The sequence below is a fragment of the Sceloporus occidentalis genome, unplaced genomic scaffold (genome assembly GCF_023333645.1).
Source record: "Sceloporus occidentalis isolate IW3139 unplaced genomic scaffold, rSceOcc1.0.p SCAF_51, whole genome shotgun sequence".
Classification (NCBI taxonomy): domain Eukaryota; kingdom Metazoa; phylum Chordata; class Lepidosauria; order Squamata; family Phrynosomatidae; genus Sceloporus; species Sceloporus occidentalis.
The window spans coordinates 244,651-266,491 of record NW_028317031.1 but is presented as its reverse complement, the minus strand read 5'-3'; positions in this window follow the sequence as shown (position 1 = coordinate 266,491).

Genomic DNA, 21,841 nt, shown 5'->3' with positions numbered 1-21,841 from the left:
ACCAGGATATGGCATAACATGCTGGTGCTCATCAGAAAGAGGTAGGGTGAAAACGACCCGGCATTTTGCAAAGGGCATAACTGCATCCTACCTGGGAATAAATCTAAAATGAAATTAGCCAGTGCTATCTTTGACCATTGTTGTATCATTGTCATATTTAAAAATTGCCATTTTCCTGTGATGATACTGTGCTTGCACTTGTATGCTTTAATCATTTTACAGATGCCTATGATTTGCTAGAAAGATACAGAGTCTAAAGTGAAAAATTGGCACAAAATAGTTGTAGCAATGTAAATGTCGTATTGACAATCCTTCCGACCGTGTGCAGAAAAAAAAGTTCTTTTCAAATCAGATAAGTAAAAATGGTTTATGTCTGGAAACCCAGTTAATACTTTATTCAGTCAGAAGCTGGTTTTCCTCAACAGCTGCTTAAATCTGCAGAAATCCATTTTATTTACTTCCTATTTTATTAAATTGGATTAAATTGATTGCAGTGAATAAGGTTCTTTGTAGTTTCATAATCTGTTGCAAATCTCATTACGATTGGGTGTGATGCTACTTGTGTTTACGTATCTTTTAATGCAGATACATCTTTTGTGATAGAAAGCTATAAAATGTTAGTTTATTCAAACTAGATACGTGCAAATAATAAAGGTAATAAAATTGTTGAGAAATTAGATTAATTAGTTTTACTAAGCAACCTGGATACAAACCGCTGTACTAAGTCCAAAGGTGTAGGTTAATGCATTTCTGCAAGGAGCCTTTGCATCTATGGGAACTATTTCAATAGATGTTTTATACATAAATGTATATTGGTGTAAGGTGACAAAGAACATCCCCTGGGTACCAGAAGCTTTTTTTTAATCCAGGTGGGATCATTATAGAACATCTAGCAAGTGGGTAGAAAGAGGAGTGCCTTATATGCCATCCCTGGGAAAACATGCCGCAGAGACCCCAGTTGACAAGGTTGATTTTGCCACTATAAGGATATTTTAACAAAGGGGGAAGGATGACCCTGACACACGTAAAACAGTTAATATAAAAAAGTACTCAAAAAATGTCTTGCCTTGTCCTAAAACAAAATGTTTACTAGCAAAAGCAGAAAACAATGTATCTTACAAACAAATCGGATACAATTTACAAAGTAATTTTGTGTAGGTAAGCCTTTCGTTTTATTTTCTACTAATAGCCTTGGTAAATATATATTGGTGAGGAATAGTTGGTGGAGGGCATTGTCAAATAATTCTAAAGCCTCCCAAAATACATAAAAATTGCAAATCTTCAACAGAAGGTTGATGTCACTTTACTTAGTATCCTATAGAAAGTCTTACGTGCATATGCCGTAGAATGTATTGGCCAATTATGGAATTTTATTTTAATATATTAAATTTTTTATTCAGTTTTGAATAATAAGAAGAGTTTCAATCTTTGAAAGGATTTGATTCTTTTCCATCTAAAATCTACTATAGTGAGGTTTTAGAAGAAGGCAATGCATCCAGAAATTTACTCTCAAATGCATTTATATCACTGTGCAAGTTAATGATTTGGTCCAGAATTCTGAATTATTATGTGAAACAATCCTCATGTTTTTGTTGTAGAATGTAGTTTGTAAATCCATTTCTACATACATTAAGTAGTACCATCATAAATTGTGAATTTAGTTTATAAAACGGGTAATTTTGAAATTAAATCTGTACTGTAAAATCCCGTGTATGTTTCTTTTTCCCCTTGTTTTAGGACTCCTTAATGCATGCATGCTCAAGTACAATGTAAAAATGGGACCGTATTAAAGATTACCCTGCAACATTACATATTTTATTGCATATCAGGAATGAATCAAAGAATTGCCAAACTATATTTATCACATATTAAGCTTGGCCATAGAAGACCTGTATTTATTTTAATTTTTTTGCATTTCCTTGTGTATCTATACACTAATATCCATTTTTAGCTTGTACACGGCAACTCAAAAAAGGATTGTTGCTAGATGTAATATAATCACAGGGTAACTAAAACAGGTTTCAAAAGATTTTTTTTTATCCACTGACCATCCATGGAGGATACTGAAGTCCATGTGATATGAGACTGGCGTCATAATCAATTATACCACTCAACCTCTAATAACTTGGTTAGGATAATTGATAATCACATTTCCTGAACTATATGGTAATTGGTTGCGTTATTCCTTTTAAACTTAACAACTGTAATATAGAACAGGGTGTCTAATATGACTTTATTTGTTTTTTTATCTACTTACACAAATAATCACTCATACTTAAATCTGTCACTGATTACTGTTTTGCAATCCTACATTTTTGTGGCACTGCTACATTATCTTCTTGGCATACTGATATAAAACACACACATGGCCAAGAACATCTTTAAATAATGGGACCTAAGGCAAGCTTACCCCCTGTGCCTCCAGGCTAGCTCCCCTTCCGCATAGGTTCCCTTAGGTAAGAGTGACCCCTGACAGGCTTTGATGTGATATGATATCATATACTGGCACTGTGTACTAATAAGTGAGAGACATGACTTAAGGAAATATGACTATGGTGGCTGTGGTGAGGGCACAAGGGAAAGCTGGTGTGGGCATGTAAGGCAAGCTTTGTCTCAGAGTAGCTGTCCCCTTTGCCCCACATTAAAGATGGCTCAGAACATGGCTGCCTCTTCTCTGCCAAAGAATAAGGCACTTAGAATCAGGTTATATTATTTACCACCTCTACCAATCCTTGGTTAATAATTATTGGACAAGATAGTTTAATAAATATGAAAAAGAGAAACTAGGATCTATTCCAAGGTAGTTACGTTGCTGATGATACTCATTTCGGTAAGTCTCAGATTGTTGTCCTCATAGATATTGTGCATGATCCCTTGATTTCTGATCTGTTTCTCCATCAATAGCAAGGAATGATTTTGATACACAGATTTTAGCCTGGTTGCTATGGAAACCCACTGAGGTGAAGCTATGATTACTACTTATGATTTCTAGCTTGTATTGTTTTTGAATGCTCCATATTAATCACATCAAAGGGATTAGGTATTGCCATAGGAAATAAAATGTAAGAAAAAAAAAGCTCATTGTCATTTTTCATTGTTACAGCTTTCATTGGGTCAGAGAAAATCCAGGCTTATTTGAAGTTGTCATTATACATACAGCAATTTTATTGCAGCAATTTCTCATGACAGTAGGTATTACTTTGTATTCGCTAACATAATTTTCTTTCCCTGATGAAATGGTTATTTTATTGATTATCTATCTTAATATGAAGCATTATTTGCTCATATTTTTTTTGCTTTCTGATCTCGGTAGTTTATTTTTCATTTGAAAACTGAGGGTTTAAAGTAATGTCATTTATGAAAATGTGTGCAATAAAATATACTTCCACTAGGAGCACGTGTTTAATGGTAGTATGCTAATTATTATTATATGATCAAAAATATCGACTTGTGTCGATTTCTTTAACCTAACCCCATTTAAGACATAACTTGCATATTTGTTTCTTTCCTCAAAATGCATAACTTGCGTTTGTCAACATTAAATCTCTGCAAACATCAATACCCACTGCAAGATCATTAAGAAGGACATTAAATAACACTGAGCCTAAGACAGAACCCTGAGGTACTCCACTTACCACTTTTGTCCAGTTGCATAAGTTTCCATTACCAACCACTCTCTGAACTTTATCTTTTAGCCAGTTTTCAATCCACGTGCAATTTGTACTGCTACTTTTTCTTGCACAAAACCAAATAATCTAGATAAAGTAAGAAACAAGGTCAAGAGAAAAATAATAAAAAAAAGTATTAAGTAGAATAATGTAGTATATGATGACTGTATGTATACAACTGCAGTGCCCTCCTCACCTGTTGTCTCCATTAGTCAATTTGTTATGTTACATACGACCTGTTATGTCCTGTCCACCCATAGTACAGCTCTACGGAATTTGATGGCGCTATATAAATCAATAAATAATAATAATAAAGTTTGAAATGAACTCACCAAGGACAGACCGCAGCTTACAGTCCTACAGTCCAAACCTGGTTTCAAGTTTTAGCTCCTTTCACAAGGGCAATACAGAACTGAAAGGCAAGGTGAATTGCCTCTGTATGAGGGAACCAACGACCCTAGCTATAAGTTTCAGCTATGATGGGCTTCACCAATGGGGTCCAGTTTGTTTCTCTCTGAACACAATAGAACCAAGAGGCCACAAGAGATCCCTAAAGGGTGAAATGTCATACAAAACAAGAGCATGGCTTAGGCTTCATAAAGTAAAATTCACAGGAGCCAAGTTGACCATTTTATAAGTTCTGTAAGCATAAAAAACTAGGACAGAGAACTTTCATCTTTTCCAGTGTATATTCCGCTCACACAAAAAAAATTTGTTGATTTAAATTTGAAGAGGGTGAAACAAACAGGAACTACTGCAAATCAATTTACTATGCAATTCCTAGCCAAAATGTGTATCACTGTGTTGATTGTTCCCTGAGCTTCAATAAAAATCTAAACATCATATTTTAAATTGATGTGTGCATCAATATACTGTACAGTAACTGGCAAAATGGATGTTAAAATGTTAACGGCTGAATTGAAATACCTGCTTTTTGTTCATTGCACTCTATTACAGCAAACCTATATGATGAAAACAATATTTTATACCAAGGAATAGGCTAATGTTGAAAGGAAGCCATGAATGATTCACTCTGCAGATATAGCTACAACTCATATTAATATAAGTGCAGCACATGATAGCTGCTTTCTGAATATATTATAGCATTGGCTGCCTGTATAAAGAATGTTTGTAGGTATATATATATATATATAAACCTACAAGTAGAATTACGCTTGTATCATTGTGTCTATGAGAGCACTGAAATGTTAATGTTGAGTTCATCACAGATGCACATCTGGTACCTGTCTTGTTATGATTTAAAATTATTCAGTATTTATCAGATCTGATAAATTGGTATGCCTGTTATTCCCTCCGCATACTTATGATCCAGTGAGACTTTCTGTACAATATAAAAACATTGCATTTGATATGGATACTTGAATCTGCGAATGGATGGACATTCGAATGTGCTACCCACATAACATGTGACTTCTTTCCGTAGGAAAGCCTATCAGCTGACTATAGAGTGTAAAATCAATTGTACTGAAATCCACAGATCACTGCTCTGAACAGCGATGGGCAATTATTCCACATCAGGTGCAGTATGGCTCATGGGAACCTGGATGGCTTGATAACATAAATTGGATCAGCATGTCCCTGTGTCACTAGAAATTAAATGATTTTATTTGTCACGCAAGATGCATGGTCTGATATAACATGGAGGAAAAAAGTGTTGCAAATTGGCGCTGGTAACTGTGAACACAAATTTATCAAATTTGTAGCATAATCAGATCTGACACATTTATATATCTCATCTAATATATCCAATATGACTGGATATATATATATATATATATATATATATATATATATATGCAACGAACAATAATATATACATCTCACAGATACATCTCACAATACATTGCACATAGTGTATTGAGGGAATGCATAGCAACGTATGCCATGAAGGAACTCCCAGGAGGAAAGAGGTCTTCTGCATGGTACCATTGTAAAGAGTGATTTATGAAAAACAAAAAAATAATACAAATATTTTATACACAAAATTTACAATGTGGTTCGAAACTTTCAATTCATCAACTTCACAATGCCTTATAAAAGGCTAAACTTGGTAAGTTTCTTCACCAAGAAGGGCTGTACTAACTGAATAATGTTTAGCTAATATGTACAAATCTATACAATTATTAGTCTTTGTTTTACTAGCAGAATAAGTAGGTGAGTTGGGGGGAATTTTTTTTGTCTTAAATCCAACTGCATTAAGTTAGTAATATCAAGGTTAAAATGTAATTAAATGTTTATAGTTTTAATTAAACCTGTATAAATATTTAATAAAGAAACAATAGCTGAGTATGAATTTGGGCTGAATAACAAACATGGGTTTGATAAAATACGATTTTTTTTTAGAGAATAACTTATGTTTATGAAACGTATCAATATGCCCTTTAAGTGTGCAAATGCTATTTAGACCTATTTTGACTACATTATAGAAAGTCCAAATTTGTCCCCAATAATGATGTATAATTTTACCTGTGCCATCTCTGCCTCCTAAGCAGCCTGCCTGTCCCATTTCTGCCCCTAAACACTTACACAGATTCACTCACTTATTAATTAATTCCCCCATTCTCTCTCCCGCACCCCCTTACCTCATCTGCAGATCTCACTGGTCCAGGGGAAGCAGGAATCTGTGCGGGAAAACAGAGTTACTCGCACAGTGTGTGGGGACCACAGCGGTAAGCAGCAATCCTGCGTTAGGCGTGTTACGTTTTCTTTTGAGCGAACTAGGGAATTGCGTTATTAAAATATCAATCAGATGGATTAATGCTTTATCTACAGCATACCATCTAAAAGGCTTACAAATGTGTTATGTGTTTAAGATTACAACTGATCCAACAACAGATACATCCAAACACACATCAATGGAATCACAATATGTATTCGGATATATCTCCTGAAGGCTAATGTGTTTTCTAGCTACAATAACTACACTTATCCAGGTGAATGGGTATATGGATACACTTATAAAATATGCACCGATAAACCCACCCACTGGCTTATTAAGTTAAACAATCCCTGTTCTATCTCTTCTAACTTTTAAGGTTTGAACTGAAAACTTTCGCTTCTTCCAGAATGCAACATAATATTTTGGAAACAACAACAGGATATCAAAGAATCCACAATGCGGCTATGATATAACAATACAAACTTTTACTAGAACGTTCCAAATATAAAACAATACTAATAACAGTACAATAACAATGATCCCCACAGCGGCCACAGTGCTGCTCGGCAGTCCTCCAGACCAGCCGACCCACTGGGAAATCTCCCGGTTTCCCAGTAGGCCTGTCTGGTCTTGAGTATAGCCATATAAGAAGACCTTTCTTGAAGACAAAAATATAACATAAACCTAGCTTAAAACATAATAAAATAAATCATCAGAAATTAACTAAACATTTCATAGTTAATGCCAATGAGTCTACATTGGTTTGTATAGCTAAAAATGGAGTATTACACATTTTTGCAAACTATTAAATGTAGAATATGGTTATGAGCCACCTGTACTTTCAGGTGCAGTGCTATGGGATTAATCAGGGTATTTTACATGAAAAAATCAAGCTGTTTAATATGATAACATGTAAAATAATACATGTCTTCATCTCCAGCTTAGTCACCTGAGAGCAGTGTATTTTCTGAGCTGAAAGATAGATAAAATCTGCCTTGTTGACCTAATCACTTTTATTTTGAGTATTTACCATTATCTTTAGGGGACTTAGAAGGGCTTTATAAGTCTTTGTCTGTAATTGGAAGGAAGGCTGGGAGGTAAGTTCACCAATACAGGGTAGTGTGTGTGTGGGGGGAGTAGGGAAGAGCTGTGTGAACTGCATGGAAGATGAGAAATGAAGAACAATACAAGGACAGTGAGAGTTTGTGTGTGTAAGTGTATATTGTTTGAGAGTGTATGTCTGTGTATGGTAATAGCTTATGTGTGTTAAGGTATCATTTTAGTGTATTACTGTATGATATTAGCATGTCTGTGAGCATATGGTGTTGGTGTGTTACTGTACAGTGTTAGCATTAGTGTTAATACTTGGTGTTAGCATGTGTGTATGTTAGTGTATGCTATTAGCATGAGTGTGTGTTCATATTTGGTGTTAGCATTTATGTGTTGTAAGTGCGTGTTAGTGCATAGTGTTAGCATGATTGTTTGAGTCATCATATAGTGTCAACCTGGGAGATATGGAGCAGGGGAAAATGTGCATGAGTGGGTGTATGTATGTATGGTGTTAGCATGAGTTTGTGGGTGTTAGTGTATGGTATTAGGGTGGGTTGGTTTTAGAGTGAGTTTGCATGTTACTATTTTGTATTTGTTAGTTGAAATACTGCACCCAGGTGCCACTTACCTGATGCCCACCTCTGCTATGTTATGAAGGAAAGCTTTTTTCAATAACTTCTTAGTGCTCAGTGCCCTTTACACCTTACAGGAAATGCCAAAAATTAGTGAAAAAACCCAAAACATGTGGAATAGGTTAAGTGGGAGAAGAGAGCGGATGAGGGGTCAAAAAGGCTGGGAAATAAGCTGGAGCCAAAATATGATGTGTAAGTCTGCAGTGAGCTCAAGAGGAGAAAATGTCTATTCACCAAAATATGAGTTAGCAACAGCAGCAAACTCACATTAACTAAAGAAAAGTCCAAAGTTCTTGTACTGAATATCTCCCCATAATGAACTGATCCCTCAGAGTAAGGTAGGTGATAAAGCAGCAGTAGGGAACTGGGTAGACACCCAAATATGCACATTCAGCCTCATGTTATAAAAAGTCACCAAATTTCCCCAAGTTATATACATTCCACTCTTCCACTACAGCTTCCCCACCCCATCTCAGTACATTTTGTGCGCTACACTACTGAATTGACTATTGTATAGCAGATGAGCAATGAGCATCGATCTCAGCCTCTGAACACTGTAACTAACTTGTCACTAAGTGTCTCATACTCCAACTCATCTGTCTGTAACTGCTACTGACAAGTTAAAATGGCATCAGCCTAATAATGTGTAGGCCCCTCCTTTTGCTTTAAAGCAGCCCTGACCCATCGAAGCATGGACTCAACTAGACCTCTGAAGGTGTGCTGTGGTATCTGGCACCAAGACGTTAGCAGCAGATCTTTTAAGTCCTGTAAGTTGCGAGGTGGGGCCTCCACAGATGCATCCTGCTGTAATGTGTTCTCCTGGTAAACGACATACGCACCTGGCCATCCACCTGCTGTAAAAGAAAACGTGATTCATCAGACCAGGCCAACTTCTTCCATTGATCAAGTTCTTATGCTCGCGTGCCCATTATAGGCGCTTTCGGCAGTGTTCAGGGGTCAGCATGGGCATCCTGACTGGTCCATGTCTACACAGCCACCTACTCAACAAACTGTGATGCACTGTGTGTTCTGACACCCTTCTATTAGAACTAGTAGCTCATCTGTTGGATTTGACCGTGCGGGCCAGTCTTCACCCCACACGTGCATCAATGAGCATCAATACCAATAATTTGTATGTCTTTTCCCACTTAACCTTATTAAAGAGAGCCAAAACGGCTTGTAATGACACGAAAACAGCTTGTAATGCCAGCAAAATGTGGAATACAAATTAACAAACCTTAAATTTTGGAGGTTTTACCATTCATTTTCATTTGTTTCGTTATTGGAGATTCATATGAACTCACAAGCCTAGTATTTAGGGAGCTGAGGAGTAGAAAATGGCTGGGAGTGTGTTCACAACACGATTAAAAAAGGCTAAAGGAGCATACTTCCATTATTACTTGAATTTCCAAATTTCACTGCCTGGTAGATCTCCAGCCATATGTCTTTTATATCATACACAATAACAGAAGATGCAAATATATTGCTGCATGAAGAAGTGACCCAGATAATGTTCAGATATCTTTAATATTTAAAAGGAAATATATATAATAATACTACAGCTGCCTTTGGTATATAAAGTTTAATGCACTGAATAAGTAAACAGAAAGCAAAGCAAAGAACACAATGTATAGTGATGGCTTTTTTTTTGTTAACCCACATGGACACATCAAGTCCTTTCCAGATGTCTATGGCGATTGCAAGGATATTACAGTTGCAAATATGTAAGCCATGCTTATATTTGTTTCTCCTACACTTTATTGCAACTGAACAAACAAGTGTGTGTATATATATATATATATATATATATATATATATATATATATAATGCCACACATCTTTGTATAAGTTTAATGCTGTAGAGATTGGGAATTATATGATATTACAGGTTTCTTGGCTTTGAGATCTTACAAGGCTGTAGACCAGGCTCTGACATTTTCACTGCTCATTCCTAAGTTCCCCTGAGAGTTCTGAAGCAGGAAAGCCTGAATCATATATTTGAGGTTGTGGCTTTATAATGAAGCCTGCATAATATGTTATTCACAAAGTTATATTCTTCAATTTTAGACCTGATTTATAGCAACCTGTTCCTTAGAGGGTATTTGCATTCATCCTTACCATTAAAGTCAGCATAATTGGATGGTAGATTTTCCCTCTTATTTTTATACATGTAAAATCTATTGATTACGTGATATGTATCGCAATATATTTAATCTCATGCAGTGCATAACATCAAGGAAATTCTTACGTGTTTTTTTTACACATATGGTATCCAAATGTCTCTCCTGATTGGCTGAGACCTCCTTCACTCAGACTCGTCATTCTGGGACGTGGTCGCCTTGGCCCCAAACTGGCAGTATGACTGCCAGTGGGCCCAGAAGGTTAGTGGGCCCTGGGCAAATGCCCACTTTGCCCGCTGAATAAAGCGGCCTTCTGTACAGGTAAAGAAGTGATATAGTATAGGGTAAATTCATCTATACATTTTGACTGGCAATATTTAAGAAAAACAGACCCTTGTGGAATCCATTAAATACTCTAAAGTTTGGAGAGCTACATGCATCACTTATAAACTTGACATACAAGGATATAGTGTAAACACACAAGGTGGGAATAACCTTTGCTATGTTAATATAGGAAGTCAGCCTTCTACTTACTGGAACTTACTTGGAAGTAACAACAATGGAAAAGGACTTGTGTTTAAGGGTGGAAAAAACAGATGGTGAGTCCTCTTAATATGAGGTCAATCTTAGCAGAAAGCATCGATACTGGTGGAGCCGCTATGGTTATACTAGAAGGCTATAAACATATAAATAAAAGTGAATTAATTATAATGAATGGTACACATTTATATAGGCTAAACATTTTAGTGTCTTGTTGTATAGTGCATTAAAATTTGAATAAATCCAGAAGGGTCCGTTTACAAAATATTGGCAGTAACAATGTATAGCTGGGTTTACCCTATACTACGTCAGTTCAATTCAGCTGTCAAAGTTCATGTTACTATGTGCCACATAGTACTGGAAAGTCAAAGTGCAAAGGAGCAAATGTCTTACACTGTGTGTTCTGGCCACCAGAGCTTCCAAGTAGAAACCAGAAAGGTTGACAGTTTGCATAATGTTTCAATGCATCAAACAAGTACATTTTAGCATCTGGTGCATCACAATACTGTACGGTCACAAAGAACCATATAGGATATAACATTTGACCTATATCAGAGCATTATTTCAGATTGCAACTTGGATAGATGCAAGCACATTGGAAACCTTGCACGGGTCTCTAAGGATTCTGGCTCACAGAGGAAGACAGTGAGCTCACTCTAATATAAAACAAGACAAATTAGATGTACAAACAGGACAGCTAGAGGACAGCAGGACAGAACATAAACAGTAAGGAAGAGATACTTTGAACATGGGTTTGATTCAGAACAAGGAAGATGAAAGGTAAATGTGTTTGTAAAACCTGTTCAAGACTGAATCACATATACAAGGATAGATAGATAGATAGATAGATAGATAGATGATAGATAGATAGATCGAAAGAATTTCCTTTTTAAAGGGTATTTTAACAATATGTTTTCAGTTTGAATAGACGAGAAAGCAGAGAACACAAATCAGAAATAATGTGTTTTCCTAAGCTTTGGCAAGTGATTCATGACACAGATGAATGTATAATTGATGTATGAGGTTATCCTGATGGTAAAATAACAATACATTCCATTAGAGATAAGAGTTTTGACAGCTCAGGCAGTGTTACTGTATGCATTTTATGGGTCATGTGGGTTCTATTCAGATCTATGGGTCGTTCTTACTCCTTCATACTTGAAAGCTTTTAATGGATTGTAGTAATAGAACAAACAATATGCAATACCAGTGTAGCTCAAGCAGAGCCTTTGTGTATATTTCACTCTGTTTTGTTTCAGATCATATCACAGATTATTGTTTTTATATTTTATGTTACAAGGAGTGTGTTTATCAGTGCTGAAAACAGTTATTACTTTCATGAACATATTAGTATTGCAAAAATCAGGCTGCCCACAGTTAGGCGATGCCCATGTGTCCAATACGCTCTTGGGGTGGTTGTACAGTTAATTACTGCCCAATAATCAAGCACTTCTGACCAATAAATAGTTGAAGCACATTTAATCCAGCATAGACAACTATATTAAACAGTTGATATAAAAATGTAGAGTAAAATAATTGTACATTGTATGAAAACACACAGAAAATACTCCCATTAGACAAGTTAACCCTTCCCTTTCCAAACATCTGATTAGATGGACTTCATGTGGAAAGGCATCACATATACAGTACTAGCCCTCCTGTTTATGGTAAGGGGTGAAATAGACTGACTCATTTAATGTCAACTATATAATTAAAATGCTACATTCATACCCAATTTATATATGAAACATTCAGAGTATTGTCATGATTTAAGTCACTATCCAGCATTCAAAACATTTAGGACATTTAGGATTTTCCTGACTTCACATTTAATTGTAACTGTTATGTTTCATGATTGAAACAGGGAGAGTGTTTACATTTACATTTTTATGTAAGATAAATAGACAATAATGATGATAATAATAATAATAATAATAATAGCAACAACGTGACATTTCCACAGGCACATCCATATGGATAATACAAATAAAGACTATGATAGACCAAATAAAAAAAAAGGTTAAACACTTAAGATTACATGAAAACATCCACAGTGGCCTTGCTAACCTGTTAAGAATTGATTTTCTTCTGTGTACTTTTCTCCTAAACCTATGCTAAACTTTGGATGAAAGAATCATGTCTCCATTCATTTCCTATCTAGCAGAATTGCCTTCCGCATTTCCTATCATAGGTACATAATCCTATTCTCTCTATTATTTTCTTAATATCAAGTACAGCAGAAGATAATGGATAGGCATTGTAATAACAGTGTGGCCTGCAGGAGCCCCTCTGGGGAAATAGCTTTGATGCCTTTGGAATACTAATGTCACCCTGCTCCCTGCTTTCCTTTTTTTCCACTTTATCTCCTGTTTTGTAAACTACATAATGATTTTTTTATACATGACAAAGACATTAGAATAAAAAGAAAAGCTATTGATGAGAATCCTGACTGTGGCTGTTTTTTTATACACCATCAAAGAATTTGTAGGTGATTTCTGATCTGAATTCCTAGAGGAATAAAGAAGCAATATTGTATTTGTATAACTCACTTGTCAATGAATCACAGACAGTACAGAATGCGAAAATCAAATATGATGGGAAAAGATAAACAACTTTTGGTGTCGTTCATTCAAAAATAAAAAAATGTTCATCAAACGTATTAATATGTCGTTGTCTCCAGGTGTTGTTAAACTTCAAATCCAGCAATTTTTAGCTGATCACAGGATGTGAAGTTCAGCAACGAGATGAAGATTTCGTTTTATGGCTACTCACCTTTGGCAGACTCATCATTAGTATTTATGTGTTGTTCTCTGGATGCATTAAACATACGTTTTTGGTTCTAGAAAGGCAGGTATAAATAAACAGCAGGAGCACAACCCATGTACATTTTGAACAGAGCCACTCATTAAGAAGAAAGCATTTGAGCAAATGGACAAATCATGTCTGCACTGGTTTTTTTCTTCACATGAGTCAAACTTGAGAAAAATAAAAAAATTAGCACACTCTCTGCCCCAAAGTTCTGCCCACTCTGTCCAACAACATCATTGGCATAATTTTGCTCCGCCTAAGCACAATGTGGAGCACATTTATACTGCGGGGTCCTTGTATATTATATATCTACACAACCGGATCCATGCATATTTCCCATCAACACAGCCAGATCTGCCCATATTTCCCATCAACACAGCCAGATCTGAACATATTTCCCATCAACACAGCCAGATCCGCACATATTTCCCATCAACACAGCCAGATCTGCCCATATTTCCAATCAACACAGTAGGATCAGTGCATATGTCCCATCTACAACCCGTCCTGCTGATATTTTCCATCTACACAGCAAGACCCGATCATATTTCCCATCTACACAGCCAGATCCATGAATATTTCACCTCTATGCTGCCTGATCCACGCATATTTCACATACATACAGATGGATCACATTTATACTGTTGGATCCTTGCATATTACACATATATACAGCCAGATCTGGAATAGGAGTGGATCTGGCTATATTGATGTAAAACATGTGTGGATCCATTTGTATTGTTGTGAAATAAGCAAGCATCTGGCTGTGTAGATGTGAAATATGCAGGGATTCCACTGTATAAATGTGATCCTGCTACAATAGGAAAAAATTAGACTATATTGAAAAAAATGGGGAAAATGTATAGATCCATCTCTTCTTAAAAGAGAAACAGAAAACATGTTTCATTCTGGCAGATCCACCTTTTTTTCAGTGTAATTGTAGGGACAGTTCTCAGTAAGTGGGTTCTCTATATCTAAATACATCACTGAGTGGAAGCACTGAATGCATAATAGAATACTGTATGTCCCAATCTCCTTCACTCATTGCAGAGGCCCACGAGCCTTCTCAGCGCCACAAGGCAACAGGGATTGTTGCTGATTCTGACCCTAGTTTCCTATTAAAAAAGGGGACTTCATTCATAATATTTATTGCTTTCTGGTGTGTCTCGAAAAGCTGACAAGAAACAAAGATAAAAAGCTTTTGGTGTCATTCATTCAGAAATGATTATCAAACATATTAATACTTTGATGTCTCTAGCTGTTGTTAAACTGCAAATCCAGCAATCGTTAGCAAAAGTTTGACTGATGATCACAGGATGTGAAGTCTCCCGCTCCCAGAGTTAAAGGTCCATATAAGCGACTCTATTGGCCAAGTTGAGGCACCAGGATTTTAAAAGTCTGTACGAGTGACTCTATTGGTCGCCAGCAGGGGGCTCATCTGCCATCAACCAATGAAGTACAGGTGCACTTCATTGGTTGATGGAAGAGGAGGCACCTGCCGGCGACCAATAGAGTTGCTCATACAGACATTTAAAATCCTGGCACCAAAGTGGCTGCCTAGTGCATACCGCGTTAACCCTGTTTTAACACCTTCTACAAAAATTGGCAAAAAACGAACACGAAGACTGTACACAAATATTTGCCCGAACCGAACATAGGAACAGGCGAATATTAGTGGAATATGAAGATTTTTTCCCTACTCTTAAGTCTACTCTTAAGGCTGTCGTAGATAGAAGATACGGACAAGAACCGGTTACGTTTGCCAGTCTTGCAGCAAGTAGAACAAATCTGTTTCTAGATACAGATTTCACCAACTTTGGACCCTATTAAAGACAGTGTACCCTGAGCCTAGGAGCCATGTGCGACCTGCTGGATAAAAATTTATTTCACTGAAGACTCAGCAGCGATCCAGGAAGCTGAATTCAAACATAATTTATCTAGTCTAGTGCCTTACATATACTGATTATTATATAAACAAAATGTGTATATGCCAGATTAAGTAAAGCCAGAGATGATTTACTAAATCAAAAGTTCGGATGCTAATATTGTGTGCCCTAGCCCCCCACTTATTTTCTAATGTCCTGTGCCTGTGTGACTCTCTAGCAGAGTTACAGGGGAAAAGGGCTAATGAGCTTAATTTTGTAAAACTTGCCAACTTGTCCTTATTGTAAAAAAATAGACACTGCTGAAAATCATTGCGTTAACCCAAACCTAAAGCTGACGAGTGTGCATGGATTGTTAATTAGAAGGAGAAATTGGAAGCATATCAGCTTTGATCATTAATTAGATTTACTTCCTCTCCACTTAGCTCTGTAATTAAAATGAACTTTTTTATGTCCATAAAAAAGATGGGACTAAGGCAAAAATTAAAGAAAGGTGTTCTATTTTTGTTAATAATAAGCAAAATTTAAATTGTTGAAAACTCAGCAAAGACATGGAGTTATGTGCAGCATATACTTGCCCTCAAAAACAAATAAAGGGATTTAAGCTTGGGTTTTAGCTAAGATGTTTCTGCAAAAAAACAAACAAAAATAAAAACAAAAAATACTACTTTCAGGTTTTCCCCTTGTGTTTCAGGTTTTTTTGTCTCCGATTGAAGGGACAGATTCTCAGAGTCATATAGCGTCCCTGCTGTGATCATATAATACTCCCAGTCAGTAGCGTACCTAGCGGGGGGCGGGGCGGTCCGCACCGGGTGCCGCTCATCAGGGGGGTGCCAACTTGCCGGCACCCGGCACCCCTCCTGATACGGACAGTAATGTCCGCCGCTGGAGGAGAAGGCTCGCACACGAGCGGTATCGGAGGTCTTTAACAGACCTCCGGCTCCCTTGAGTGATTTTAAGTCGGTTCCACCGGCTTAAAATCACTCAAGGGAGCCGGAGGTCTGTTAAAGACCTCCGATACCGCTCCCTCACGATCCGTGCGGCAACTGCTGCTGTGCGCCGGGGTTTGTTGTCAGAGTCACAGCAGTGAAGCCGCGCCCACCGCCGTCCGTGCCCTCTGAACCGGAAGAAGACAGAAGAAGAGGAGCGAAGAGGAAGAAAAGGAGCTGACTGCTGTAAGAAGAAAAGAGGAAAGGTCAGTCCCATTGATTTTTAGGGGAGCAATAATGTAATTATCTTTGGCTCTGACCCAGGCAGAGTCCCTAGCCGTCCACACAGTGGTTGTCATTCTTACTGATATGAGGTCTATAAACCTAATTAAGAACGGGGAACTTCTATCACTGAAGGCAAAATAGTGTGAACATGGACACCCACAAGCATTTTGTCGAGAGGTAGGGACGAGGTCAAGCTTTTATTATCTCCTTACCCAAACTTTCATGCTTCCCCTTTTCGGCTATTATTTTCTATATTTCTGTTTACTTTTATTTTATTATGAACAACCTAATTTTTGAATTCCTCTCCTTGAAATAGACGCAGGTTTCTTCCTCACATCTTGAAACTGCTTTTGCTGGGTCTTTGGGGAAATCTGATGCAATGGGTGGTGGGAAGTGTCGTCTTTGCTCAGAATAAAGATTCAAATGAAGACTTTAACTGGCAAACACTGAAACATCAATAGCTCGTCCCTAACTCAGACCGTATATAGTTTTTTGACTGTTCACGTGTGCTTTATCTTATTTTTCATCTTTCGTATTTTGAACAGGTTTTTATTTCTCACTGGGTATGCTTGCTTTTTATTTTGCCCCAAAAAAACAAGTATAAGTGCCACTTTAGGATGCAAATTATTTATGAGCAATGCTGTAAAAACAATATAAATAATTATTTGGAAAACTGCAAGCTTTATCATAGTAAACTACAGATATAGAGGTGAGATTGTGAACGCAAGTGCTAGGAGACTTGCCAAACAGAATTAATAGCCTTATGAGCATTTTTAAGTGGATTTGCTGATTTTGTATTTCTTTAACCAGGCGTGTCTTTACAAGTGGTACAACATGGTAAACACAATCTCTAGGGAGATTTAGATATTCAGAAATGATAGAAAAGAAGAAGTGCTGGCAGACATGCAAACACTTATGATTTTGTCTGTTTTTTTTAAATCTTGCATGCATTAAAAAAAAAAGCAATTTTAACTAAAATATTTGTAACCCTATCTAATCTTTTTTTTAAAAATGATTTTAAAGTGAATTTAAGTTTACTGCTCCACGTAGACAAAATAATAACTGCGCTGTTTAAAATTATGAAAACTTTGGCCGACCTGTCATTTTAACATGCATTTTTTACGTTTCCATATGCGACAAGTAAGTGGTTTATGAACTATTATCAAGAGGCAAAGTTTTAGATAATTACAAAACTAATTTCTTGAAAACAATTCTGCATTCAATGGGAATGACTGTAAATTCAGCAAAGTTAAACAGCCGTTAAAAGAAGAGTACAGCAGGAAAATAAGTTGTACAGCAGGAAAATGTGGCTTATAGTCAATTTGGATTCAATTTTAACATTTTAGACCAAAAAATATATAATTGACAGATGATGTGTGACCTACAGGGTTGAAACTAGAGCCCTGCGCGGGATGGCTTTTTTAATCCTGCTCCCGCAACATGTGTGCCCAATCCCGCCCGCCACTTACCTGAACTGCAGATTTCCCACGCAGTCCCGCAAGGCTGCCCTCGAGTTGTTTATTTATGGAAAGGGATTCCATTACAAGAAATGGACTCAAAATTGGGAGGAAACTATACCTCTCTTATGAGGCCATATTTTTGGTCCATTTGCACAAGTCTAATATATAATATTATATATATTTTTATGTTATAATAGAGATTCTTGTAAGAAATCAGTATTGTGTAAAAAAACCCAAAACATGGTAATTACAATTAAAGAGCAAGTTTGTGAGTAAGAATTAATGACGACTACTTAGAAAGAAACACATTAGCACTTAGGGGACTTGACACAATATCCTTTTCCTAAATATGAGCCAACTGCCCAATATACACCAAGGATGATAAAGACTCCTTCTTAGTATCAGTTAATAAATAATCAACTGTAAGGATTTTACAATATACATAAAAAAACGAAATTTTAAATTGATTTCTAAGCTTGTTGTAAAGCATCCACTGAACAAATGATTTTTATCAGTGGGAATTCTGAATCACCTATGGCTAAAACTGACTGTAATTTATACTTTTCATAATGTCTCAGATTTTTTGTTCTTTCAAATTACATAATGCATGATCGTTTCCCTGACTATAGTATTAACCTACAATAACTACTGCTTTGACATAATTTACTCTTTTGCCGAGGAATGCACATTAAGGTCCTGCTCATCTGGAGTTATGTATCTACACAGTTTAAACTATAATCATCTGAATTTCTCACAGCATTTGTGTCTTCTTTTAAGTTTTTTTTTTGCCCGCAGGCCGTGCTCTGGGGTCTGGACACCCGTATGTAGGGTGTCTGCCGGATGTGCTAATATAGATGTTTCCTTTGTAACAGCACAAATGATTAGCAAAATATTTATGGTAACTTTCCAAAAACCAAGCTGTCAAGCTTTGCCCATTCTTGGAGGGGCTGGACTCAAAAACATATTGCATTTTTTTTAAAGAAAACTCTTAGGGCGTTTCCAGGGGAGTAAAAGAGAATTCCTTACAAATACTTTCCTTCTAGTTGTGTCTGTTGTTATTTTGTGTTTAAAACATGTAAAATATATAAAGATAGTTATTAAATAAGGATAATTATGGATACTTCTCGGTTTCAGAACTAGATCAGTTAAAGGGAATCTGTTGCCTTTTTAACTTTATCTAGTCAAACTTCAAATCAAAAAAGTCTAGTTTTTTGGGCACAGTGTAATAGTTCAAGATAATTTAACCTCTGCAGAGATTAGTTCAATGGCATATAATTTAGCGCTTTCATATGTACTTTCATCCCATCACTACAACTACAACCCCTAAATAATCAGGAAGTTATTATAGGTATAATTATGTGTACATGTAAATCTTTCTTGCCGTGAGGGTTAATACCCTGTCTTTTCCACCAAGCACTAGTTGAGACTTAGTGTAGGGGTAAAACAGAACTCTCTTTACTGAAGACAGCACAGATATTCATACACAAAACTTGTTAGGATTAGGGGTATATGCCTATCCGACAAAGAGTCACTATTTCGGGTGATCCCGAGGGAGCGGTGTCAATCGCGGGGTACCAATCGAGAGTTCCATGTCGGGACCCTGAATGACAGCATCGTAAACTTTCCCAGGAATAGTCTGTGCGGTAGCCGGGCCAGAGTTCCATAGCTGTGACTGGGTAAACCCCGGTCCTAAAGATTGGTAATAAAACCAGGATTCCCAAATGAGCTAATTCTCTGTAACCATCACTGACTGTTGCCCACCACGAGCTTAATGTGACATCGCAGGACAAAGTGTGTCCGTAGCGACATAGTTCCAATTGTCGACCGCCGTACAGCTCCATGAATTTGCGGCTAGGTCCTGGGCAAACGCATTGAGCGTTTCCTGGTTTGTAGAGCCCCCATAGAACGCTAAATACACTTCAATGACTAATGACCTCCTAAAATAATCCCATTATTGTTGTCCATGATTTAGCAGATTTTATTTAATATGACCGAGTAACCAGAATGAGCTGCATGATATTATTGTAATTATATTTTTTCTTTGATTAAATGGTGAAAAATACAATGTTCTAAGAATGTGATTATAAGTAGCAGGTATGTGTGTGTGGGTGGGCATAAGCATGATAAAATGAGTCTGGTTTTAAAATGAAATTGAAGGCATGAAGGCTTGTAATAGATATATCCCTGCTATTATGCAGGCTGTCCAGAATCATCCCTGCTTGGTAAGTTAGACAATTGAAGTATTAAAAATGTCCCTATCAATAAAGTTGTTTTGATATACAATATGATATACATATTGCCACTCCCATGATGGTGACCGTGTGGATGATGAATTCCTTCTAGACTTGGGCATTCTGAAGGGTGATTTAGGAACAGGTTTAAAGTTTCAAAGACATTTACGGGTTGCTAAAATGCTTTCTCAGAACATTTTAACAAAAGGTGTCCCTTAAACAGTGTAATTTCCTAGCCCTTTACCAATCCTCCTAACTTGTCTTCTTTTTCTCAATGTAATGGTCTTTTTCTCTTGCTTTGCTATATCTCTAACGGGCCATACTATATTCTCCATAAAAGTTGCAATGTCTTTTCTGCTTTGCATTTCACAGTAACAAAAAATAAATAAAATATGGTATCAGGAAAAACTTCACATATTTTATTTATCTATAGATGCTTTACTAATGAATGCACACCAAACCAAACTGATGCAGCTGCTGGATAGTGTGCTTTATGCAAGAATAACATGATAGTCAGATCTGCCATATTTGAGTCTCTGTAGAGTACGATATACTGACTAGAAGCTTGTTTTCAGATATTGTTTTAAGAGAACATTATTTTCGTGTTTCACTCCGTTGACTTTACTACTCTTCAATTGTTGATTCTTCCCTCTAATTCAGGTTACATGTTTCTCATATTTTCTAAATATCTGGAGGGTTGTTATAATTATTAGCTGTTGTGAATTTCCTAAGCGTTGTGGAATCATAAACACAGTGACTTTCGTGTGCTGGGATATCCACCTGCATACTATGTTCTCTCGTTAACTCTCTTTAACTGTTTTAACTGTTTTATTTTACATACTGTTTTATTCAATATAGAGTTAATGTCTGTACACACTATGGACAATGGTAAAATCTATAACCCGTTTAAATTGACGTTACACCTATTTAACCACATACGTCCACATAAAACCATAGGTTGCAATCCATTTTGTGGTTCTTGTATTGGTTTTGTTTTTTGTATGCAGCACCTATTGGTGAACAACAGTGTTTGCTGACCAGGACAGACCAATATACGCTCACCCACCCATCCTTTGATCCAGGGCCGGACTGGGACTGAAAAGCAGCCCTGGAAAAATTTGGAGACCAGCCCCATATAGTTTATCTCACGGTGAAGCTCTTATACCCACACGCACCCCTTATACACACCCGAGTCACACTATGTGCAATTCTTTTTATCTCATTATTTGTATTAAAATGCCAGAAAGCAAAAGTGTTAAAAGGCCCTAATAAATTAAATACATTACACATAATAGGATCAAAACATTTGCTACTGCGAACATTGTTAGATGAAAGAGTTCCATTTTATTTAGTGGAACAAAACACTGATCACATTATTCTTCACGATATTCTGGTAAGAAACTTTTTATTTCTTTATTAATTCATGTAGACTATTTTTTTCCATATTTAATAAAAGCTATGATTGAGACATATTTGGTTTTTATTTCCTTTCATTTGACAACCTACCCCCGAGTTATGCACCTCTGCCCCCAGGCTTGCCACTCTGCCCCCCTGA